Genomic DNA, 25849 nt, shown 5'->3' with positions numbered 1-25849 from the left:
TAATTTGTCATAATTGATAATCAATCAATTCTTGACATAGAAATGTGTCATAAATTATCAATCAACAAATTTTGCATAGAAAGTGCATAATTTGTCATAATTTGTCATAATTGACATAATTGATTTGCAATTTCCATTTGAATTGCATCATGCTAATCTTGTCATTTCTCCAATTTGTCTATAAATTGGATGATCTTCATCAATCAAAGCTAATTGGTAATCAGACTATCGAATTTCTAGTACTCTTGATCAGTAATCTTGTCTACTTGCTTTCAATTGTGTGTGTGCACTTGTAGGTGAGATCCACAATCCAACCATTTGAAGAGGAAAGAAAAACAATGGAGCCGCATGAAGAAGTGTTCAAATCATATCTATGGTTTGCATAATCTTTCATTTTTGAATGCTTTCATTTCATGTCTCTATTGGATGTTGTTTAGGATAGATCATTGCATGATGTGTTTTCGTGATTGAGCTAATAATGTCTAGTGTTTTGATATACATGCTTGTGATGATTTCCTATTTCCTAACCTACAAGAACATATGCAAATAGATGACTCTTATTGATATGGAAAGGAGTATGACCTAGATGAAACTTAACCTTGATAGTTAACAATGACTTTGCAAAATACAATCCTAAGATGAACCTAAATCTAAGTGACATGCATGTTAAGACAAGATTTTGAAGAATGTTTGACAACCATGTTTGAAGGTGTTTTGAACTTTGATGGATGAAATGTTCTTGGGTTTAACCTTGTTTTGAATCAATTTGCCTTGTTTTTAAAATGAGATACAATTCAACTTTTGACAAGCAAAGAATACAAGATAGTTCAACTTAGACTCAAGACAATCATGCTCATTCACACATTTCTTATGGTAGGCAAGGACATTAGGTACTTGAGATGTAGACTCATTATGGGATTCAAGGAGAATACATAGATGCTTGACCCCACAGGCTCCCCTCCATGGCACTCACTTCTCAGGGAAGCCAAGCATCAGTCCCCATGGAAATCTCCCCATGGAGAACTTAGTATCTCTTCCAAGTATCCGAACTTGTCCTTCTCAAGCAACTAGAAGGGTTTTTGGCCTCTAAAAACAAGGTGTTTAGTAAGGATTTCTATTAAGTGTTACTCCTTGGTGTCACACAAGCATGATTGAGACATTAAGCCCAACAAGATACCAAACAAATGTAGTCACACAAGCATGATTTAGACCATGAGGTCCTACTTAGATGTTGATATGAGAAAGAGTTCAAGGGTCATCACTTCCCAAGTAACTACAATTCCCATGTAACCCTTCCTTCAAAGCTTTCGCTCATCAGGTATTTGTTTATAGTGAGTTAGAATGCTAAGGTATTCTAGCCATACTCACTTTGGGTCATCCCCTTCTCACAATTGTCACTTGCTTACAAAAGCAAATGGTCGAGAAGGCAGGCCCTCTAAAGGTGACACACAATCAAAAACATGAGCATGGTATCAAAGATTTGGATTTTTGATCACCCTAAGAAGGATGAGAGCATACTCTCCTACTCCAATGTCAAACTCAACAATCAAAGAAAACATATATTCATTCCATCCTATTTAGAAATCATTCTAGGTGCCTAAATATTAATTGCAAACACAAAGTTTAGTTGTAATCCAAGGCAACCTGCAAAACCCAAGTCAAAAGTTTGATATATTTATTCTTTGACTATTGAACCTACATAAAACATGTTAGTAGTTTTCATTTGTTGTCTTTGCCATGTGTATGCCAAGGTGCTGCACAGAGAATCAGTACCAAAAACCAAAAAGTAGAAAATAGAATGCAAAACAAACAATTTTCAAGTAAAACACTACTTTCTTTTACCTCTATTTCTGGACTTTACAAAGGCGCAAAATGCATGACACGGGCGTAGAATTCATGACATAGGCATAGAATGTCTTTAACACAGGCCCAGGTTGCTTGACACAGGTGCAGGTAGTCCCACACAGGCGCAGAAGTCCCCAGAAAACCCTGCATTACCCTATTTTTGGGTTTTTGATCTATAAATCAACTCAAAAGGCACTCAAGACATGATTAGAGGGTTAGTTCACATCAGGTTCACCAATTAATGTACACTAGGAAATAAGAAATCATCACATGCAAATCAATATTATACTATCTCAATCACAAAATCTCAAATGTAATGATCTATCCTAAAACACACTCAATAAAAATAGGAAAATAAAACATTCAAAACTAAAGACTATGCAAACCAAATGTAGATCTGAATGCTTCCTTCATGTGGCTCCATTGTCCTTCTTTCTTCTCCAAATAGCCTTTGTTTGTGGATCTCACCTTCAAGTGCATAAACCTAATGTGAAAGCAAGATTGACATTGGCGCAAGAGTACTCGAAGCGTGATTGATTTGAAAAAGTGATTATTCTCATTCGACAAAGTGATTATTTTCATTAGTTGGGATTGAAGAAATTCATCCAATTTATAGACAAATTGGAGAAATGATCAAATTAGCATGATTCGATTCAAATGGAAATTGCAAAGCAAAAATGTCAATTATGACAATTTATGACAAATTATGCACTTTCTATGCAAAATTTGATTGATTGATAATTCATGACAAAATTATGACACATTTCTATGTCAAATTGATTGACTGTCAATTATGACAAATTATGACAAATTGAAATGTCATTCCCATGAAATTAGGAGAAAAATAGGAGGGAATTGAAAATAGATGAATTAGAAATTAGGAAATTAGAAAAAGAGGAAAATTAGGAATTAAGAAATTGATGAAAATTAGGAAATTAGGAATTAGGAGAAATTAGGTAAATTAATTAATAATTTGTCATTTATTAAGTAATTCACAAAAAGAGGAATAATTAGCCAATTAAATGAACATTTAATTGTGACACGAAGACTTAGGATAAATAAATAATTTATTAATCCTAGAGAGAGAAATGACAAACAAGGTTAAATGATTAAATCATGAAACCCTAGAAGATGAATTAGCAATGCAAGGATGACAATTAGGTCTTGATGAAAGATTGATTGACTCGATTCGATTTGATCATGATTCTGACTAACAAAGGACCAATGTGACAAATGATTTGATTGATAAATGCGCCAATTGACGAGGAACAATGACTAATTGATCCAAATTGATATGATTGAAATAGACAACGATCGATGGAAAATTGATCGCAAAATGACAAAACTTGACAAGAGGGCAAGGATCGATGAAAAAATAGATTGCAAGATTAAAAAATGACCATGATCGATGACAAATTGATCGCAAAATGACAAGATCGAACATGACAACGATCGATGACAAATCGATTGCAAAACGATAAGATTGAAAATGATAAGGATTGATGACAAATCGATCACTAGATGATAAGATTGATAAGAGGACAAAACCCTAATTAGGATTGACGATGTCCAAAATGATGACAAATGAGCACACACATTGATGCGACAGGATAAGATCGATCAAAATCATGACTAGAGAGTGTTGTCGACAAGACCAAATTCGAAGGCGAGATGAATGAAGAATGTAGAAGAATGACTTGATGCTCGCAAATGATAAAAATCAAGCGTGTGACATAGGAGAAATGTTAATGCGATGCAAAAACCTAAAATGAGGCAATGCGCAAATGTTAAAGTATGATTCTGCAAGCATTGACCATTTTTAGACATCTACACATATCTTCCAAATGATACTTAACCTGAATATGCAAGGTTTCCATGTGATCTGCAAAGTCTTCTTCTCTTGAACTTCTCCGGTCTTCACTAGTGGTTTTGTTCACCAAAACTGGTGAACCCAAGTACACCTACAATTGATCTATGAAGTAGCCAATTCAATCTATGAAGAACCTCAGGGCTTGGACAACATGACAAGGATATGAATCCTTCTACTCTTCAGGCTCTGCAAAACCTAGGCGAGTATACCTTTTTGATGCACTGAATCAAACTCATTTACCCACATATGACAACATCAATAAAGAAGATAGATCTCACAAGGCTTAACAACTAGGAGGTTATTGTAGATGGGATAAATCCACATTGACATCTCAACTAAGTTAAAGCATGAGATGGATGAAACATTCCTATAGAACATAAAATAAAGGTAGATATTCTGATTTGATTTTAAATCTCTGAGAAAACTCAAAATCTGCAAGATCAATGCCTTATCCAAGGGCAACAAAGTCATACATCGAACTATAAGTGAAAACTTCTACTACAAATCCATTTTCATTATTAAGTATTCCTGCATTAATGCCTTGCATAAATGCATTACTAAGATCATTCACAAAATCATAAAATCTTGAAACTATATTCCATTATTCATGATTTATTGCAGAATTTAAATTCTTCCTTGAAGAATCCCTACAAATAATCACAACTATCTCCTTGAGATAACAAATTTCATCCTCCTTGAGGATCTGATTTGAATAAAATGAAAATACAAATCTAGAGATAATCTTGTCTGAATTTATGTATGCCTTACATACATATAAATCTGCAACAGAAAACACCTATAGCATGAAATAAGACTCCATTACTTGAAACCAGACATTACACTACAAATTTGAAGCTAACCCAGAATTGGAAACCAATAAATATGGAGCATTTTTCATAGAATTCTGGAACCCTTACAATTGAGAAGAAAAGGGGAATAAGAAGAGGAGGGAAAAAGATCAAATCTGCATAACACACTGCCAAGTGTCTTCTTTTCTAACTGAAATTAATTTTCTTCCTCCTTCCCATGGAAACTTCTCTCAAAATATCCCATATTTGTTAATACTAACTGTATGATTTGATTACTTATTCCGAGAGCTTTCTGGTGATATATAATACTTGCCTATTTGGCCAAAAATTAACCTCTGGGTGAATTAATCCTGAATATGTGCACCATCATTTAAATTTTTGAATTTCACATTATAGTCTGCACTATCTATTTAATTTTGATTTTTCAATCCATCTTTTGGCCTGACGCCCTACCACGTGGTATCCCGTGATTCTCTAGGAGGGTCCACTGGGTGCCACCTGGGATGACACCTCACCTTTTGCCACTGGACTGCCTTCTTGTCACCTCGTGAACCACCACCTCACTCACCATGTCAGTGGGACCCATGAGCTAGATCTCCACTTGGACTTGCCATGTCACCTTTCACCATTTCACGAAGGGTAACAAGTGTGCATCTTTGCCTCGCAAAATCACATGCACCGTCGGATCCTGCTAAACCTGCATGCTCTTTAACTCTTCGTTGTCTCACGATGCTTAACTAATGAGCATCTCCACTTTGCGAAATAGTGCACCTTGTCAGATCTCCTACAACCTACTCACTAGTTAATCTTTTCACCACTTCGTGATGCTTAACTGGTGTACATCTTCACTTTGTGAAACAGTGCCAGTCATCAGATCTCTTGCAACCTACTCACCGATTAAGTCACCCTTTCTCTACAAAACTCACCTACCTTGGGATTTGTGCCTACATGGGGTCCACCTAGTCACCACTCGAACTCCTTGGTTGCCTTGAGAAATGTACCCATGTGCATGGGGTCCACTTGGGCACTCAACCAACACCTTGTGTCAAAAGCCTTTGAGGCTTTGGCATTATGAATAGGTGAACCCTTAGTTTTAAACATCACATATTTCTCTCTCACCACCAATATGGGATTAATGCCTTTGCCCAAAAATGCACTTCTAAAGGCTTTTCCTGAGTGTTTTACCACCGCACAAATAGGATCTCTTGCCATGCCAAATGCATTTGCTTTAAGTTTTTCTACAACTTCTTCAACACTATGCCATGCAAGAGGAGTTTGAAAAGCTTTACACCTAAAAGTTTTATTTTTGCCTGAGGTTTCAACGCCTTCTCCATTGCATGCAAAGGATCCACACAAGAGAGCTGGGTTTACCTAGTTGAAGTCAGTGGATTGGAATTTAGATCTGCCAAATGCAATTTTCTTGAAATTTTTCTGCAACTTTCCTCACCTCTCCTCACACATGAAGGGAGGATACTGGAAATGGAGCTCCACACCACACTCTACACACCCACCATGCAGAGGACTAAACTCATGTTTACATTTAATTGGAAATTTCTACATGCTACTCAACCATGTGAGAGGGCAAATTGACTTCAAAACTACCGATTGTATTTTGTTTTAAACCTCCCCACTCTCCATGCAGGAGGTCACAACAGGGTAGAGAAAAGCTAGTTGGGAGTGGATTTACTTTATACTGGTTAATAGCATTTGCATAAACTTTTGAATAGCCTCCAAACTCCATCACAGAGGGGGGAATTTGGCATTTCACCAACCAATTGCATTTGCTTGAGGTTTATGCAGTGTCTCCTCCCTTAACACGTCCAGTTCAATAAGCTTTGGTTCCAAAACATTTCTCCAAAAGAGGTTTTGCATACTTATATATATCTATCCCTGGGAAATTGCATGTCATTGCATTCCTAAAAACAAGTCTCACATCTTCACATATTTCATGAATACTATTGTAACCCAAACCATCTTTTTCCTGCAGTCGATCTTTCACATTTCTCAAGTCCATGGGCCTTTCATGCTCTTTGATTGGGTCTGCACTAGCTTTAAAGTCTATCCTTCTACTCTCTATCAATGGCATTAATGGTTATGAGGCTAAAAGGACTTTATTCTATGTTTGTGATGCCAAAGATGTTGCTGCTCTCTTGGCTGCTCTTGAAGTATTGACATTTTTTATGCCAATTGTCAAAACCACAATGTTCCATAAAATTCTCTCAATTATATGCCCACATAATGAAATGAAATCATCTCTTAATAAACCAATTTGCCAACAAAATCAATGCACGAGCATGAGCCAGGTCGGGCCCCAAAGTGGTTCTGACTAGAACAAAATTTTGTTTTCATGCAATTGACCTTAGAAATGCCTCACGAACCTTAAACATACCTCTCGAATCGATCAACATCATCTTCGGATCATCAAACTAAGTTTTGCAACTTTCAGGCGCTTGCGCTACATTTTCGCATTTAATCGCGAAGATATAATTTTCAAATTGGTCAAAACACCCTTCTGGACCTTGCAAACTAATAGGCATGTACTCTAATATATAAAAATGAACTCTACCAAATGGTTTCTCAAGATGAATCCCGAGTGAAGAAATATTAATGGTCAAAGATGACCAACTGGCTTTGTCGACACTGCGGACCTGATGAAGTCAATGTGCAGGCAACTCATGATGCCTTTCTTAAAAATATCAAACAATCTTCATAGGCTCTCAAACCTGAGACATAGGTACCTTGAAGTACATATCAAAACTTAGAATACTCAGTTCGACCAAAAGTCTGACTAGGTGCAAATGGCGCGCTCATGAAAATAGCAACTTTAACTAATATAGCAATGAAAGTACGGAACACTGAAACAGATGGCTCAAGAAACCCTTTTGAAAACCGATTAAACGGATTGGCAGGAGCTTGAAACTGGAAACATAGCTTTTCATTTATACCAACACTATCCCAAAATAAATACTTTGACATGACATTCACTGAGGAAACTTTTACACTTATGCAAAACAGGGCTCCGACTAGCTACTGAAATAACGACTTGTCAAACAACACAAACTGCAAACGGATTGAGCTTCCTAAACTAAGCAAATGGATTCATAAAGACTTGAAATTTGGCAAGATGACTCATATTTATGCATAGAATTCAATCCATTTTTAATTTCAACATGACAATCAACAGGGAAAAAGAATCTGGAGCCAAAAGTAATGCTCACTCAATAAAATCTGCATATGCACCTAAAATGCACTTTCAACTCACCCCTTGAAATGGGTACCTGATAAACTGATCCAAACTAAAATCTGAAAGTTGCAACACACTTCATAGGCCAAATGAAAGGTGTAGGACACACTTCCAAAGCCTTACCCTTTGAAAATCGACTGGCTCCATTTTACCCTCTCTCTAACTAGGCCATTCAAACTGACTCATTTTATGATCATTTGGAAATGCAGAGTAAAATTTTGAAATGGACCTCTAAAATTCACTCAAATTTAATGAGTCCCAATAGGTGGTATCTCTCAATTTTGATATAACTCTAGGGTGTGTTCCGGTAACAATCTCAAAAAGTGTTTTTCCAGTACTCCTGTTCATTGAATTATTGTAGGCAAACTTTTCTTGTGCTAAAATCAAATCCCAACTTCCAGTTTTGTCTCCAACTAAAGATCTCAGTAAATTTTCCAAACTTTGGTTTATTGCCTCTATATTTCCATCAGTCTATGGGTGAAAAGTAGAATTGAATTCCAAATATTTCTTCATCTTTTTCCAAAGTGTTCTCCTAAAATAACCGACAAACTTAGTATCTCTGTCTGAAACTATGCTTCCAGCTAATCCATGAAATCTCACTACTTCCTTGAAAAATAGGTCTACTACATGCACTGCATCTGATGTCTTCTTACAAGGTATGAAATGATCCATTTTAGAGAATCTATCCACCACCACAAATATAGAATCATTCCCTCTCTAAGTTTTAGGTAATCCAAGTATGGAATCTATGTTGATATCCTCCCAAGGTATTTCTAGTACTATCAAAGGTTTGTACAATCCCGCATTCTAACTACTTCCTTTTGCAACTTGACAAACTCTATAGCTCTGCACAAATTTCCTAACATCCGTATGAATCTAGGGCCAAAAGTAATGCTCACTCACTAGTGCTACTATTTTGTCAACTCCAAAGTGTCCAGCTAAACCTCCACTATGATTTTCCTTTATCAGATTCTCCCTCATTGAACTCTTAGGTATACACAACTAAACTCCTCTAAATAACATCCCATCCTAAATGAAATAATCCAACCTTTTATTCCTATATGTCATAACCAGTTCTTTACATGTCGTCCAAGGTTCTGCAAAATTTGGGTCATCATCATACAAGGTCTTCAATTCCTCAAATCTTAATACTGTCACTCTCATTTCTGTCAGTAAATTCCTCCTTCTACTCAATGCATCAACAACTTTGTTATATTTCCCATTCCTATGTTTTAACACAAAGGTGTAACTCTTCAAAAGTTATACCCATCTCATATGTTTCTGATTCAACTTACTTTGACTGTTCAAATACAACAAGGATTGGTGATCCGTATACAACACAAACTCTTTAGGCAACAAGTAATGTCTCACCTTCTTCAAGGATTGAACCATGCATGAAATTCCTTATCATACACTAAATATCTCCTCTGAGCATCATTCAACTTCTCATTGAAATAATCTACTTCTCTTCCTTCTTGATTAAAGATTGCTCCAATTGTTGTTCTACTTGTATCAAAATCAACTTGGAATACTTTGTTGAAATCCAATAAAGATAACACAAGCTACTCAGTCACTTTCTGCTTCAATATTTAAAAAAATTTGTTTTCTCCAGTGGTCCACTTGAATTCCTTCTTATCTTCTCTTATTGTCTCAATCATAGGGCTACAAACATAACTAAAAATTTTGATAAACTTTTAGTAAAAACTAATCAATCCATGAGTTATCTTACCTCTTCAATGCTTTTTGGTGTAGGCTATTCAACAATTTCTTTCACCTTCTCAGGGTCCATTAGTAGATATCACAAATCCCAAGTAGACTAAGTCTTCCTTCATGAAAGTACACTTCTTAAGGTTTATCAGTAACTTCTCTTCCCTTAACCTCTACAAAACTTGTCTTAAATGCAACAAATGCTCCTCTTTTGTCATACTAAAAATCAGAATGTCCTACAAATAAATGATAACAAATTTACCAAAGAATTTCTTCAATACCTCATTCATAAACCTCATGAAAGTACTCGGTGCATTAGTTAACCCAAAAGGCATCACCAACCATTCATACAATCCTTTATTTGTTTTAAATGTTGTTTTCCACTCATCTCCTTCTCCGAGCCTGATCTAATGATATCCACTTTTCAAATCTATCTTTGTAAAGTATCTGGCACCACTCAAATAATCCATTATATCACCTATCCTAGGCAAAGGAAACTGATATTTCACTATGATCTTGTTTATTTCTTTGGAATTAGTACACATCCTCCATTCTCCATTCTATTTAGGTACTAATACTGTTGGTACTGCACAAGGGCTCAAAATTTCTCTGATCAAACCTTTCTTCAACAACTCCTGCACTTGTCTATTTAGTTCTCCATTCTCTGATAGTATCATCTGGTGTGTAGCTTTGTTAGGCAATCTAGCTCCAAGAATTAGGTCCATACAATGACTAATACTTCTTACTGATGGTAACCCATTAGACACATTATCTGAAATGATGTCTTCACACTTTGTCAGCAACTCCTTTATTTCTTCCAGTTGTCCTTCTTCATGCTTTGGATTCTTAGTCTTCTTAGGAACTAAAGAAAAACACACATTCTCATGTCTCATTCCATCCACCAAACAGATCCTAGCATTCGTACAAAATTCACTGTTCAAAGGCTCCTCCAAGGGTATCAAGGTTTTCTTCATTCTATTCTCCATAGTAGTATATATGTTCTTTCTTCAATCATATATTGTGAGTCTATCAAACTGCCAAGGTCTACCCAATAAAAGGTGACAAATGTCCATAGGCATAATATTACACAAAACTTCATCATGCTAATTCCCAATTTTCAATTTTACAAAACATTGCTCACTTACCAACAACTTATCTTCATCCTAAATCCGGGCTATCTAATAAGGCTTATGGTGTTTCAATATTTCCAAGTTCATCTTATTCACCATCTCTTTTGAAACAAGATTATGTGAACTACCACTATCAATAACAACTTTACAACACTTACCAGATACCTTACATTTGGTCTTGAACAAATTTCTCCTCTACAATGGTTCTTAATCCTCTCCAGTATGACACAAAACCCTCCTCATCATCAATAGTTCTCCATCTTCCAGTTTGTTAGCTAATTTGGTGGGGATTTCTTCCACCATGGCTTCTCTTCTGGTATTCTCTATCTTCTTACATTCAAAAGAATGATGTCCTTCTTCTCCACACTTAAATAAAGTACCTCTAAATACTCTCATGTCTTGTCTTCTGTTATCTTTTCCATAATTGCCATTCTAATAACCATCAGGTTCTTTTCTCCGGTAGAAATTTCTATCATCCTTCCGTATGAATTACCATCTTTGCTTACTTCCTTTTCCTTGTTTTGATCTGTATAGGTTCCTCTTCCTCTGGTATATCCTCTTCCTCCTTGAAATTTTCCTCAAGTAAACCTTCCACCTCTACCTCTCTGTCTCTGCTCATGTCTTTTATTCAACTTCTCTTCTGCTTTCAGGGCATACTAGTAAGCTTCTTCAACACTTTGCAACTTGATCAAACTAAGTTCATCTTGTATAGACATCCACAATCCATTCAAATATTTGGAAACTTGTTCAACCTCATCGTCAACATGTCCAGATCTAATATTCAGCTTGTAAAATGCTTCAGTGTACTCCTTCACACTATATTCCTTCTACTTCAAATTCTGCAACTTCTGGAATAGATTCATTTGATAATGAATTGGTATAAACTTTAATTTAAACTTTGCAACCATCTGATCGCATGTCTTGATCTTCTCTTTACCTGTTCTCTATCTATCAACCTGCAAATCTTCCCACCAAAGAGATGCATGACCTTTTAACCTAGTACAAGCATATTTCACCTTTCTATCCTCTATAGTGTTCTCAAAATTAAAATACTTCTCCATTTTAGAGATCCAATCCATCAACTCATCTGAATCCAACTTCCCATCATGTTCCAATGGGGCAAAATGTGGTTTAGTATTCGCCCTACTCAAAACCCTCAAAAACTTGTCTTCATCTAGATCAACCACCAGTGGATTTTCTTGTTCTGTTGGGGCTTCTTCTACTTCATCTTCACTCACATCTTCAATATGTCGGCCTCTTCTCTGGGCTGTCTCAATGGGTTCTAACTAGGCTGAAATTCCTCGCAACAGTTCCATCACAACTGGGTCTGCATTCTCCTATGCTCCACCATTCTTATTTCCTCCTCATGCCATCTTCATGCTAGTCCTCTACAACTACAGGTCAGATCCTCAGTCCACCATCCCACAACAAAATTCTTAGGACAATGCAATCTCTGAAATAAAACTTGCTCTGATACAACTTGGTGTAGTCACCGGTAAGGAGGGACCTCAAGGAGATCAATCTAGACTGGTCAACAAGAGTTAACACAATGGAAAAAAAAAAGATATGATGGAGGCAATGTAGAAAAGATTGAATTATATCATGAAAGTTGATTACAACCAAGCGATAACAACTGGGTCACAAAAACTAGCTCACAGGCCTACTAAAACATACTCAAAATACAGAACAGGTCATGACTGAGACCTCAAAACTAAAGATCTATCTTCTATGTTCTATCTACAACCTTTGATTGCATTCAAATGATCTGTAACAATGATTTATATGACCCAAGGGGATTCGGTCAACCCAAAAAGGATCAAAAATTGAAAAATAAGACCTAACGTGTAAAATCTAGAAGGTCGGCCTCTGCCAAAGAAATCCTTCTAAAAAATCCAAGGGATGAAGTGAGAATCAAAGAGAAGGTCGGCCACACACCAAGGAATATCAGAATCAATGCTCAAGGCTCCACAAGATACGGAAGGGAATTCAGTAGATCAAATAGGTCCAAGCAACTGGTAACACAAGAAGCAACCGGTAACAAGAAAACTGTCATAGAAACCGGTAGCGATAACTTGCCGGAAATAATTCAGATGCTCCATGATTTTGGGAATAAGGAAGATGATCAAGTCTTCAAGAAAAATTCAACTCCACGGGTTCTGGTGAGCCAAATCCGGGAGCTGCAGAAAGAAATGCTAAAACTACAAAATATAAAAGAAAACAATAAGAAATTATTTTTTTGGTTGATGCAAGATTGCCAAGAACTGGGGATGCTCCTGCATCAGATTAGGTGTATGGTTTGTTGATTTTTTTGAAGCTATGGATCTCCCTTTGGGTGAATGGGACAAGGTCATAAGATATGGGTTGACGAGATGATCCTTCCATAGTGAACATTGGGTAACATGGAGAAGGTTGTATGGACAACCTCTTCCATGGTATTTATCTCTTATGCATTTTATAGAAGAAATTTTTTTTTTTTTTTTTGGGGTGATTTGTAAAGGTATGTATGGTGTAGTGATTTTGGGTGATTTTGTTGAGAAGTATATTATGTGATGAATATTGATTGTATTATTATTCTTATGGATTAAAGACTCAAGATCCTTATTATCAAATGGATATGAGTACCCAAGGACCATGGTCATATATGCATTTGACATGTAATTGAATTCATCTAATTAGAAGTAAAATTTTACTCATTGTGGTTTTTCACAATCTCTTAGGTTTTATCGTATAAAAACATGCACTTCCGACACCCAGTTCTTAGATTGTTCCTCCAAGCTAGGGGGAATTTGGTTTAGGAAAACATATAGTAGCGAATCCATCTAGGATTTCTTTCGAGTATGCATTGAATTAATTTTAATCTTTCAATTAGCATAATTTGTATCCTTCGATTGAGGGACTAAGGGGCTTTGAAAACCAGAAACTCTCCCTTAACCATATCCTAATCCACATCCTTGAATTCTTGAGTACTGTTGGGACAATGGAGTCTCAACCTTGCATTTACATGAGGTTACTATTTATAGTAATTTTTTATTTGAGCACAAAATGATGTGAAATTCTCCCCAAAGCTTCTAGTTGGCTAGATAAGCATTCTGGTAAAGTTACGTTGCAAGATCACAACTAGTTTTGAAGATATTCATTTTTTTTGTTTTGGAGGGGTCCAATGAAAGGTTTAAATTTGATTTTGATGAATTTAGAGGCCCCAAAACATCCTGAAAAGTAGGAATAAGCAGCATAGTGACTTAAGAGGCAATAGAGCACTTCACGAGCTATCTGACACTTCAAATGGTTCGTTAATCGGACACACGGTTCATAAGTTATGGCCTCCAAAAGTTTGTACTTCGGAAATAGGAAATATAATTTGTATCAGACACATAAATGAGTTGTAAAAAGGGAGGTACATGTCATAGGGCATCTAGAAGGGAGATAAGGTCGGCTACACCTTATTGGGTGGTTTTAGCCCATGGTTTTGTAATAATGTTTGATGGTTTCTTGTATTGTATCTCCTATATATGAGGTGCATGAGATAGAGGTTGTGTGTAAGAGTCTTATGGCTATTGAGTTACCTTTGCATCTTTGATTAGTGGTACTCCTATGAAGAGCTTTCTCTACAAGTATATTGTAATCTATTTTGATTGCTAAATAATATATTGGGTGGCTTTTGGAGTGTGGGGTTTTTCTCCTGAAAGGGTTTTCCCCACATAAATCATTGTGTTATGGTTTGAATGTTATTATATCTATTTCTATTTTTTGTAACTATTGTAAAGATCTGAATTTTTTTTTATATTACCCTCCTCTCAAGGTTAGTGTAGGAATTTGTTCCACTTCTTAACTTCCTTACAAGTGGTATCAGATCTTGATCACTTTTTGTTTTAGTTGTGGGTTGTTGTATTTTTTGAACTAATCCAAATTTGAGTGGGAGATTTTGTAGAAGATACTTTTTGATCTTGTTGTAGGAATTTTTAGATGGCAAATTCGTCAGGGAAAATAGAGGTGGAGAAATTTAATGGAACAAATTTTGAGATGTGGAAGATAAAGATGGAAGATCTGCTAATAGATCAAGATCTATGGAATGTTGTTGATGCAAATGTTCAAATGCCCTCAGATCCTACTCTAGCAGCTTAGTATGATGTTGTTGGCATTTTTTTTGTTTATGTTGTGATTGTCATTGTTGGACACACACTTGTATTGAGATCCTCTTCATGTGTATGAGCTTGTGCTCAACCAATATTTGTTCCAACTGGTATGCTGTATACTAGTCTTTAGACTAGTGGTGATTTTGCAGAATGTGTTTCCCAGTTTGAAGCAGCATGTCGACCCCAAGCGGTTCGCAGATCCCAAGTGGCATGAGGGAGCAAAGCAGCACAACACATTCCTACTAGTCTTCATTTTTGTCAAACCGACAACCGGTATTTTGTATGAACTAGTAATACTTTGTGATGAGTTACCAACCGGCATTTTGTGATGAGTTACCAATCCACCGATTGTTTGATGGTGCCGACACATTGACGGTGCTTTTGTGTCATGTTACTGAGTACATCTAGATGCATTGAACCTAGGAAATTGTAATGTAATCCTATTGGACCGACATGAAACCAAATTCCTTTAAAAGGACATCATGTCTAGGGCTTTAAGTTGTTGCTGAAAGGGTTAATGTCATGCTAGGGTTTAAGGTGGAAGTTGAGAATGATCTTATCTAAGAAGATCAAGTTGTAACTATGAGAGAGAGAGAGAAGACTGAAGTAATGTTGGAATGCATTATCTATGAGCAATACTAGATCTAACCAAGCAGTTTGTGCTATTAGATAGATCAAACACTTGTTGATTACTCACATCTTTCACAAGTTTGTAACCCTTAACCAAGTAGGCCTCAAAGCCTTTGTAAAATCCTTTAACAAGGTGGTTCACACATGTGAATCTAAAATCCTCTGACAAGGTAGTCTTTAATCAGACTTATCTCCTAACAGAGATTGAGATTCCTAACAGTATCTATTCTGGTGAAGAACATTGTAAGACCTTAACTGGTCTGGTTTCTATTCTGTAGATAGTGACTTGTGAGTTCCATCTCACCGTGGTTTTTCCCAATTGGGTTTCCATGTCAAATATCTTGTGTTATGGTAGTATTGCTTTTGTGGGTGAATGCTTTATTCGCATTTTGGTTTGCATGTGTGGTAATCGGTTTGACTGTTAGACTGCTTTGCTGGTTTATCTTTAGACTATGTAAGTGTTTTAGTGCATTGATTTTTGGCATACTGATTCACCACCCCCCCCCCTCTTAGTATTCATCAATTGGTATCAGAGCCTACCTTTCTATAAGTTTAACCACTTGGAAAGAGATATGGGGGAATACTCCATGAGGGAACTTACTCAATGGCTCACTAAGTTTGAGCAAGCCTATGATGATCTTATGGTCAAATACAAGGCACCTCAAGAAAAAAGGAGAGAACATGTAGAAAAGCTAATGGAACTATCTAAAAGTAGTTCTAAAGATGAAGCTAACATGGAAGCCATGATTGCTAAAGTAAATAAGCTGAATGATTCAAACTCCAATCTGAGAAAGGAGTTGGAAGGACTAACTATTCAGTTTAGTCAAGAGCTTGAGAACTAGAGAAAAGCTGAAGATCGAATAAAGGACAGAGATCATGAGATCTCCAAGTTGAAATAAGAGATTAGTGCACTGATTGCTTGCCTTCATGAGAGCAGAATGGAAAAGGAAGACATGCAAGGAGAACTGAACATTGCCATCTCTGAAAATACAAGTCTAATGGAGACAAACACTGCTATTTCCAAAGAACTCTTTGAGTCAAAGGAAATACTGGCTAAGTTTGGCAAAAGTAATGTCAAGCTAGAGAAAAAGATTGAGTCATATAGACTGGCAAAGAATACCAACGGTCTTGGTTTCTCTAGACATGAGGAAGGAGAATCCTCAGGAACAAATGCTGAAGCATCAAAGAAGCAACTGGCACTCAAAGGAAAAGGTAAGCAAAAATTCAAACCTGTTTGCTTTAACTGTCTTAAAGAAGGACACACTGCCAATGTATGTAGGAGAAAAGCCTACAATAATTTTCCATATTTTATCAACAATGTACCTAGATCCAATAAGTTCAATGGTCATTGTTATGCATGCAACAAGTTTGGGCATAGAGCATTTGAATGTAGGTCTGTGATAGATAAGACTGGAAGATATCCTCAAAGGACCCAAGGAACTGGTCCTGAACCTTTTATGAACCAGAACCACAAACGGTTTAATATCTTCAATCATCAGTCAAGAAACGGTGGCTATCAAGTGACAATCGGATGGAGAGAAAGTTGTATGATCTGTCATGGTCATGGTCACACTGTTGCAACATGCAGAAGAAAGAATGGAAACATGTACAATGGACCTTGGAGAGCACCTGGACTTGTTTGCTATCACTGCAACAAACCGGGTCACATTGCAAGATTTTGCAGAAGCAGAAAAAGTATATCTGATGATATACTAGTCACTCAGGAAGGAGAAATCAATGTTGAAAAAGTTCAAGGTGACATGAAGAAAACATGGAGGAAGAAACCAACAATGTTGGAAGAGGAACCGGTTTCTGCACCTAGTGTGGAAATATTAGAATCGGCAAACTAAGCATCAAAGGCTTAGGGGGAGCAAATGGTGAAATGCTTTTGAACCCCTGGTTTACACTGGTAAAAGACCTTAACCGATATGCGATACCTGTCACTGGGAAGAAGACCAGAAATAGTAAAAGGGCAAATTAGGGTTTACGCCCTAATAGAGGAGCATTAATGGCAGTAGGTGAGAGACATGTACAAAAGCATTTTTTGAATCATTTCTCACTATCTGATTTTGAGCAAAGAGAAGTTTTCAAGTGCAGAGCGAAGAAAAGGCGTTTTGAGCTTAGATTTCAAGAAATTGACAAACCTTGAAAGAGATTCAAATCCAATTTGCAAGCGGTAGTGGAGAACGCAAAGCAATGATTTGGCAATCGACGGAGAGTGGAGTAAAGCAGAATCAGGAAGCCCTAAATTCACATTTGAAAGGTATTTTTTGTGTCCTTGAAATACTCTACAATGGCTTCCGCATCTTATACCAGTTCAAGTACATCCATAGAGTCAAAAAGTTTTATTCAGAGGAAGTGCAAATATAATGCTTTATCACAAGTTCCAGCTGGAGTCATAGTTGAAGAGGGAATTTCTGATTATATTGATTGCAAAATAGAAGACCTAGGGTCTTTAGCCATTCACTCTCAGTTAGGTCTATTTTGTGGCAAGGACAAAAAGATAAAACCAGAGTTTAGTGTCTTAGAGAAGAAGAAATTCCACAACGCAGTATATTTTCTAGAAGATTTCACGGAGGATCACATTAGAATTATTTTGAGCAGAGTCCATGGTGACAAGATGTACCTGGAGAGGATGCATGATATTATGCCTCACGAAATTCATGCAGTCACTAGTTTTTATAACATAGGGGAAGTGCCAGTGCTGAGAAAAGTGAGTAAAACTGAAATAGCCAAGCTCGCTGATTCAACCAGTGATTCACGGGGTATGACAGTCAATCCTATCAAGGATGATCTAGTGATATACACCTACATGGTGATAGGCTACAGAACATTTTCAGCCAGCAGGATTAATTATGTATCTGCTGCAGTGGTAAATGCCACTTACCAGATGATAAAAGAGGATGCATCTTTTGACTTATGCACTGGTATGTAGAGGCAACTCCTGTTGAATCTTAAGGCAATCAAATAGGATAATTCAGTGAGGTTTAAGTTTGGACAACTACTGGTAGGGTTGTTCTTCTATTTCCAAGGCTACTTTCTTGGTGTAGGAGATGTCTAGTGGTCCCCTGACCAACCAGTAACCAAACAGATAAAGGAAAGCATTCAAGCCATTGGAACCGGCTACCCTGAAGTATTGAACAAATATTTTGATGAGTTCAAAAGAAAGATGAGTCAGAGGGTAAGAATCTCAAGTGATATAGTGAAGAAATACGAAGATGACTTCTGTTTCACTATTCAGTGGACAAATGTTTAATGGAGGCTATTGAGCCTAGAATGGAGGAAGTGGAGCCAATGGGCTATGAGGTTATGTATGACATGCTGGAAGGGTATGCCTCAACCCTTATTGCCTTTCCTCTTGATCCAAAGGCTAAGAGGACCGGAACCTACTTGGAGAGGATTGCATCGATTGAAGAACTGTCGGTGAAGAAAGGAAAAGAACCGGCAACCAAGAAAGCCAAGGCAGTGCCTGCAACATCAGTACCGGCTACCACTGCAACTCCAAGAGTGACCAAGCGGTCACTGGAAAAGAAGAAACTGGAGGTAACACCAACAAAAGTATTCAAAAGAAAGAGGAAGTCTAAGACAAATGAACCGGACTCCGAAGAAACTGAGTCTGATGAAAAGTTGAAGAAGGCAAGACAGACAAAGAAGGTGAAGAAGAATGAACCAGCAGTATCCACATCGGTAAATATTGATATCTCCTCATACAAACCTTTGACACATTGTCAAAGAACAGTAAAAAATATTAGGAGAAAATTACTTCATGATTTAGTAGACTATTATGATGAATTTAATAGTGAGGAGAAAGATGAAGTACTACAGGAAATCATTCTTTATTTGTGTAAAAACGACCGGTCACCATCAGAGATTAAATCTCAGACACCAGATTCATTATTTAAAGCATTAGATAATAAATGGTGCATTGCCATTGAAAAAGAACAAGAGATTAGGGAGAAAGTCTTTGCACAGTACTTTCTCAAACTCTCAAATTTAGAATTATTTGATGCCCTAGATCAAAATAAAGGTCTCTTCTTCACAAGGAGAAGAAGACTCTGGTTGTTGGAGGGAAGAATTGATGATGTCGAAAAAGATACTCATCAACATATGGTTCATCCTATCAACTCTCACAAAGCACAAATGGCCAACCTCCAAGCAGAAAAAGAATCGGTTATTTCCAAACCGGATGAGGTTTTTGATGAGGAAGGAAACCTGGTGGAAGAACCAATCGACACTATTGATGTTGATACCCTGGATGTAGAAGATGTCACTCAAAACATACCTTCTAAGGGAATTGAACAAGGGCAACAAGCCGAACAGGGTGGTGAACAGGCTAAGGACACATAGCAAGTGGCAAAGGAACAGGAAGAGAAGAAGAAGAGGGATGAAGATGAGAAAAAGAAGAAAGAGGAAGCATAGAAGAAGAAGGAAGAGGAAGCAAAGAAGAAGGTAGAAGTAGAGAAGAAGTAGAAAGAAGAGGAAGACAAGAAGAAGATGGAAGAGAAAGAGAAGGAGAAGAAAAAGAAGGAAGAAGTAGACAAGACAACTGAAGCAATGAAGAGCACATATATGGAGACTCCTAAGGCAACCGGGAGCCAAGCTAAACTGGATGCTATCTCAAGTCCTACTGATCTTCAATCTGGAAGTGAGTCTAAGCTTATGCAGAGCATCAAGGTTGCCCAAGAGCGCCTTGAAGTCATTCACAAGAAAAGGGAACAGGATATTATTCAGGTGGTTGTAGACACCCTTACCGGTTTAATCCCCGGGACTAATCTTCCTGACACTAAATCATCACTAGCATAGCTCAAACTTCTATGTACTATAGTGGATGATCAGGTGCAAAGTCTAGAAGAAGTAGCAGAGGCCAATGTAAAGAAAGAGCACCAAAAGGCTCTTAATGTTTCTCTAGTGAAAAAGATGAATGAGCTTAGATCTGAACTGCTGAAAGATCAAAAGGACATAAGGAATGCCTTAGATGAGGGAAACTTGCTACTCAGCAAAATCTGTCAACCTCATCTATTCTATGATGATGTGCTAGCCAAGAAGGAAAAGCTTCAAATGGACTTACATTCCTACTTGGGCACATTTAAGACACCTTATGTTTCCTTTGCAGCATATGGACAAACCATTCACCGGTTCCAGATCCAGTAAGTCAAGATGGAGCAAGAGATCAGTACACGGTCTAGGGATTTGTAAGAGCTTCAATTAGTACTACTTCCACGATTGCAAATTCTTCAGAAGTGTTATCTGAACCTGGATGCCCTGACAGTCACACAAGAACTGAGCATAGTAGATGCCATGGAAGAATAGGTGTCCTAGATGCAGACAGAGAAGGAAGTGGCAACCTCCCTACTTGAGTCCTGGTCTTTATCCATGAAACAATTTTTGTAGGACTATAAATCAGTTTTTGACAAGTATTATTCATTATTGTCATAAAATTTTATATATATATATATGGAAATAGGGTTATTTAGTGGTACTTTATCATTGTTGGCAAAGGGGGAGAACTATATCTTGTTTTTGGTTATAAAATTTTGATCTTCTGACATAGGGGGAGAAATATCTAGTTTTAACATTTTGATATATGCTTTGATATATGCTATATGCTCTGATGTCTCAATAATTATGCTTTGTATGCAAAATTGCTATACACTGTGTTAATTAAGGGATAGTGTATATGCTTAGGGGGAGCAATTTTGTTAATGGCAAGTTTTTGTTGTAAAACACTTAGATATCAAATTTTTTATTTTCCTAAGTGTTGCCATCAATACCAAAGGGAGAGATTGTTGGCATTTTTGTTGTTTATGTTGAGATTGTCATTGATGGACACACACTTGTATTGAGATCCCCTTTATGTGTATGAGCTTGTGCTCAACCGGTATTTGTTCCAACTGGTATGTTGTATACTAGTCTTTAGACTAGTGGTGATTTTGCAGAATGTGTTTCCCGGTCTGAAGTGGCATGTTGACCCCAAGCTGTTCGTAGATCCCAAGCGGCACGAGGGAGCAAAGTGGCACAACACATTCTTACCAGTCTTCATTTTTGTCAAACCGGCAACCGGTATTTTGTATGAACTGGTAATACTCTGTGATGAGTTACCAATCCACCGATTGTTTGACGGTGTTGACACATTGATGGTGCTTTTTGTGTCATGTTACTGAGTATGTATAGATGCATTAAACCTAGGAAATTGTAATGTAATCCTATTGGACCAACATGAAATTAGAATCCTTTGAAAGGACATCATGTCTAGGGTTTTAAGTTGTTGCTGAAAGGGTTAATGTCGTGCTAGGGTTTAAGGTGGAAGTTGAGAATGATCTTATCTGAGATGATCAAGTTGTAACTATGAGAGAGAGAGAGAAGACTAAAGTAATGCTAGAATGCATTATCTGTGAGCAATATTGGATCTAACCAAACAGTTTGTGCTATTAGATAGATCAAACACTTGTTGATTACTCACATCTTTGACAAGTCTGTAACCCTTAACCGGGTAGGCCTCAAAGCCTTTGTAAAATCCTCTAACAAGGTGGTTCACACATGTGAATCTAAAATCCTCTAACAAGGTAGTCTTTAATCAGACTTATCTCCTAACAAAGATTGAGATTCCTAACAGGATCTATTCTAGTGAAGAATATTGTAAGACCTTAACCGTTTTGATCTTAACCGGTCTAGTTTCTATTTTGCAGATAGTGACTTGTGAGTTCCATCTCACCGTGGTTTTTTCCAGTTGGGTTTCCACATCAAATATCTTGTGTTATGGTAGTATTACTTTTGTGGGTGAATGCTTTATTCACATTTTGATTTGCATGTGTGGTAACCGGTTTGACTGTTAGACTGCTTTGTCGGTTTATCTTTAGACTATGTAAGTGTTTTAGTGCATTGATTTTTGGCATACTAATTCACCCCCCCTCTTAGTATTCATTAGTTATGGACTGAAAAGCCAAGGGTCTAATCAGATTGTACCTGGAAAACTCTGTTCTAATCAATGTCCATGAAAAAAACACTACAAAGAAACTATGGGATAAGCTTGGTGAAATGTATCAAGCAAAATCTTTATTAAATCAGATTTTCTTGAGGAATAAATTGTATTCCTTAAAGATGGAAGACGGTGGATGAGTTGAAGACCACCTGGAAGCATTGAATATGTTGGTGGCTTAATTAGTATCTATTAGTGTTAAGATGAATGAAGAGGAGAAATGCCATATCTTGCTTTGTTCTTTTCCTAATTCATGGGATTATCTTGTTATGGCTATCAGTAGTACTTATGTTGTTTTGAAGTCTGAAGATGTGGTGGGTGCCCTACTTGGTGAAGAAATGCTAAGGAAGATATCCCATAGTTCGAAGGAAGCCCTAACTATTTGTGGAAGACCTAAGGAGAAAGGCAAAAAGAATGAGAAGCGCGATAAGTCCAAATTGAAAGGGAGATCAAAATCTCCTAGAAAATCTAAAGCCATTCTCTCTTCATATCTTCTAGTTATTTTGCATATAAATCTTTCCAATCTTGCTTACCGGTTGTAGATGTAGATGCATGAAAAGCATGTTCAGTCTTCAAAGCTCCAGAAGATCCAAATTCCTCAAGCTCAAAAGTAGATAGTTTCCCAACTAAATTATATATGTTGACAGATGTATTATCCATTGTTATCAACTCATTAATAGTAGTAGCCTTCATTTTGTAACCTGGTGGTAGGGCTCTCAGGACTTTAGAAACAATTTCATCTTCGCTTAGAGTTCCACCAAAACATTGAATTCGCATAACAATCTTATTTACTCTTTCCATGAATGTAGTAATCCTTTCATCTTCTTTCATCTTCAGGTTTTGATATCTCACTCGGTAACCATCAATTTTAGCAATCTTCATTGTAGGGTCACCTTCATTAAGAGTGTTCAACTTATCCCATATAGCCTTTCTAGATGATTTGTATGTTAAACCCATTATTTTCTGATTACACAGTGCACACAAGAGGGCTTCTCTTGCTCTACAATCATTCTCAAGCTCCTTGTCCAGGTTTTTCGGAAGAGGATTGCCAGATCCTGGATTAAAGGGTATGACACCATTTTGTGTGATCTCCCAAATCTCTTTGCTAAGACATCTCAGATGAGTCTCCATTTGAATCTTCCATATTGTATAATTTGTTCCTTCAAGCCTCGGTATATCCCTTCGAAAGATAGCTCTAGAAGAATGGGATGAACTTGAATTGTTAGTCACCATAGGATCCTCCTCAAGTGGTTAAGCTTTTTTTAGAGAGGACCAAAGCTCTAATACCAATTGTTAGACAATTCAGATAACCGAAAGACAACTGAGAGGGGGGGAGAATCATTTGTCAGATTACCGAAAGCATTAGCAATTCAAACTATAATACCAAAACCCAAAACAATAATACTAGAATAGAAAATAATCCAATTAAGCATAAATAATAATCACAGAATAAAAGCCAACCACACAACACCAATATTTGTATGTGGAAAACTTGGTAAAGGGAAAAACTATGGTGGGAATCCTACCCACAGTCAAATAATACTTCTGTAGTAAGTATGTGAATTTACAATGAAGGGGCCTGCACTTGCAGGGAGGCCAACAACGTAGAGCATACTTTTTATCACAAAAGGAGTCTCACTGACTACATACAAATCTAGACTACAATCCAAAGAAGTGTTGAACTACAAAAGATAGCATCTCCTATGCCTGAGTACAGTTATGATTAAGTTCAATATTGGAGGACTAAATCCTCTTACACAAACCCAATTCGATCTCCAATGAATCCTCTACCTGAATGATATTACATTATTTATACTTTACATTCCTTGACCATGACCTCTTACATTAACCATGATTATCCACAATGAGATCTTACATCTTATTTATACAAACCATCGACCATAAACAATCAGGTCGGCCATCAGATAATAAAACAATTACATAATTACAAACCATGCCGGCCTTAGACCAAAAAAATAATATCCAACACATAATATATCTCATAAATACAACAATAGGTCCTATCCACACATTACATTAATGCCAGTCCATAACCTAGATCAACCAGGACCAACTATAGGTCCACATTCTTCAGCAAAGGTCTCCAAATGCCAAGTCTTAAACATGATCACCAACATTATCCTAAAACTCTGATAGAAGCTACACCAACACCAAATATGCAATGCATGAAAGATCTCCACCAAAAGCTCTGCTGATGAAACCCTCGCTAAAACTAGAAACCAATCTTCTAAGTAAGCAAGATAGCATCCAATCACCAGATCGAAACCAACTGACCAAATATGAGTAGGAGTATCATGAACAAACCAATTCCATCACTAAATTATACCAGAGTCTACCAGATCATGCTCGATCCAAGTTAACCAAAAACTACTCAACCTACTAGGACCAGAAGAGTGTCGGTAAAGCATCCAAACAGCTAGTGTTGACATCAATGATAAAACATCAATGCAACACATAATCAATTCCACCAAATGGCCATCATTTCATTTCATCAATTTGCATATTTATATTCATGCTTTAGATCACTTTGCATCATTGATTTAGAGAATTTACTTTATCAATTACAAGCATTTAGGGTTTACTCTTTAGGGTTGCTCTAGATTGTTTGCCTTCATTTTAGGGTCTTGCACACACACAAAATTCCTACACACACTATTTTACTATAAAAATCAGCTATTTGTGAAGGTGGAAATAACCAACACATGGGTTTGACTAAGGTAAAACCCTATATAGCCACCCAAACCCTCTCTTTTCAGTTGCAGGTGTAGTTACAGGTACCTGGAATGCTTCTCGGATCAACAGAAGACACAAGGACTATCCCAAAGCCTCAAACTGCCCCAAATCCATCAGGGACAAGGGTGTAGGTCCTTGGTCCTACCCAAGACAGGGGCATGGTTCCCTAGTCCCCCTCAATTTTAGTGATTTTTGACAGGGTGGAATGTCAAGATCTTAGTATTGCAGTCCTCTAGTTGTAGCTTCCTTTCAAATCATTAGGGTTAGGAGCATGGTGCCTTGTTCCTAGTTAATTTGGCTCATTTTTTGGCATCAGGTACACATCCAAATTCCATCCCCTTCTCTTCTTTTAGTATCTTAGCTTCAGATCTACAAATTTCTTCAATTTCAGTTTATGTACCCTTCATTGTTTATCTCCTAGCATAGTTGATCAATGTTTCACATCTTATCTTCATATACAAAAAGAGGAATAGAAACCCTAAGAGATAATCCTTGGCTCTCTCTTTCTCACAAGAAGTAGCCAAAGTGAGCTATCTCCCTAGGCTCTTTCGTATTCCCAATGTGTTGGCAAAAGTGAGATTAGGTCCTAGTCACCTGGTCTTGCTTTTTCCTCTCCACATTTTGGTGAACCCAACGTGAATCCAATCTTTTTTTATTCTGATTTATGTTCTTAGATCTAAGTGTTTTTTCTACTTCAAATTTACATTTACAAGTTTCAATTCCTTGCAAATTTAAAAAATTTAGAGGTCAT

This window comes from Cryptomeria japonica, chromosome 8 (assembly GCF_030272615.1).
Source record: "Cryptomeria japonica chromosome 8, Sugi_1.0, whole genome shotgun sequence".
NCBI lineage: Eukaryota > Viridiplantae > Streptophyta > Pinopsida > Cupressales > Cupressaceae > Cryptomeria > Cryptomeria japonica.
This window is presented reverse-complemented; position numbering follows the sequence as displayed.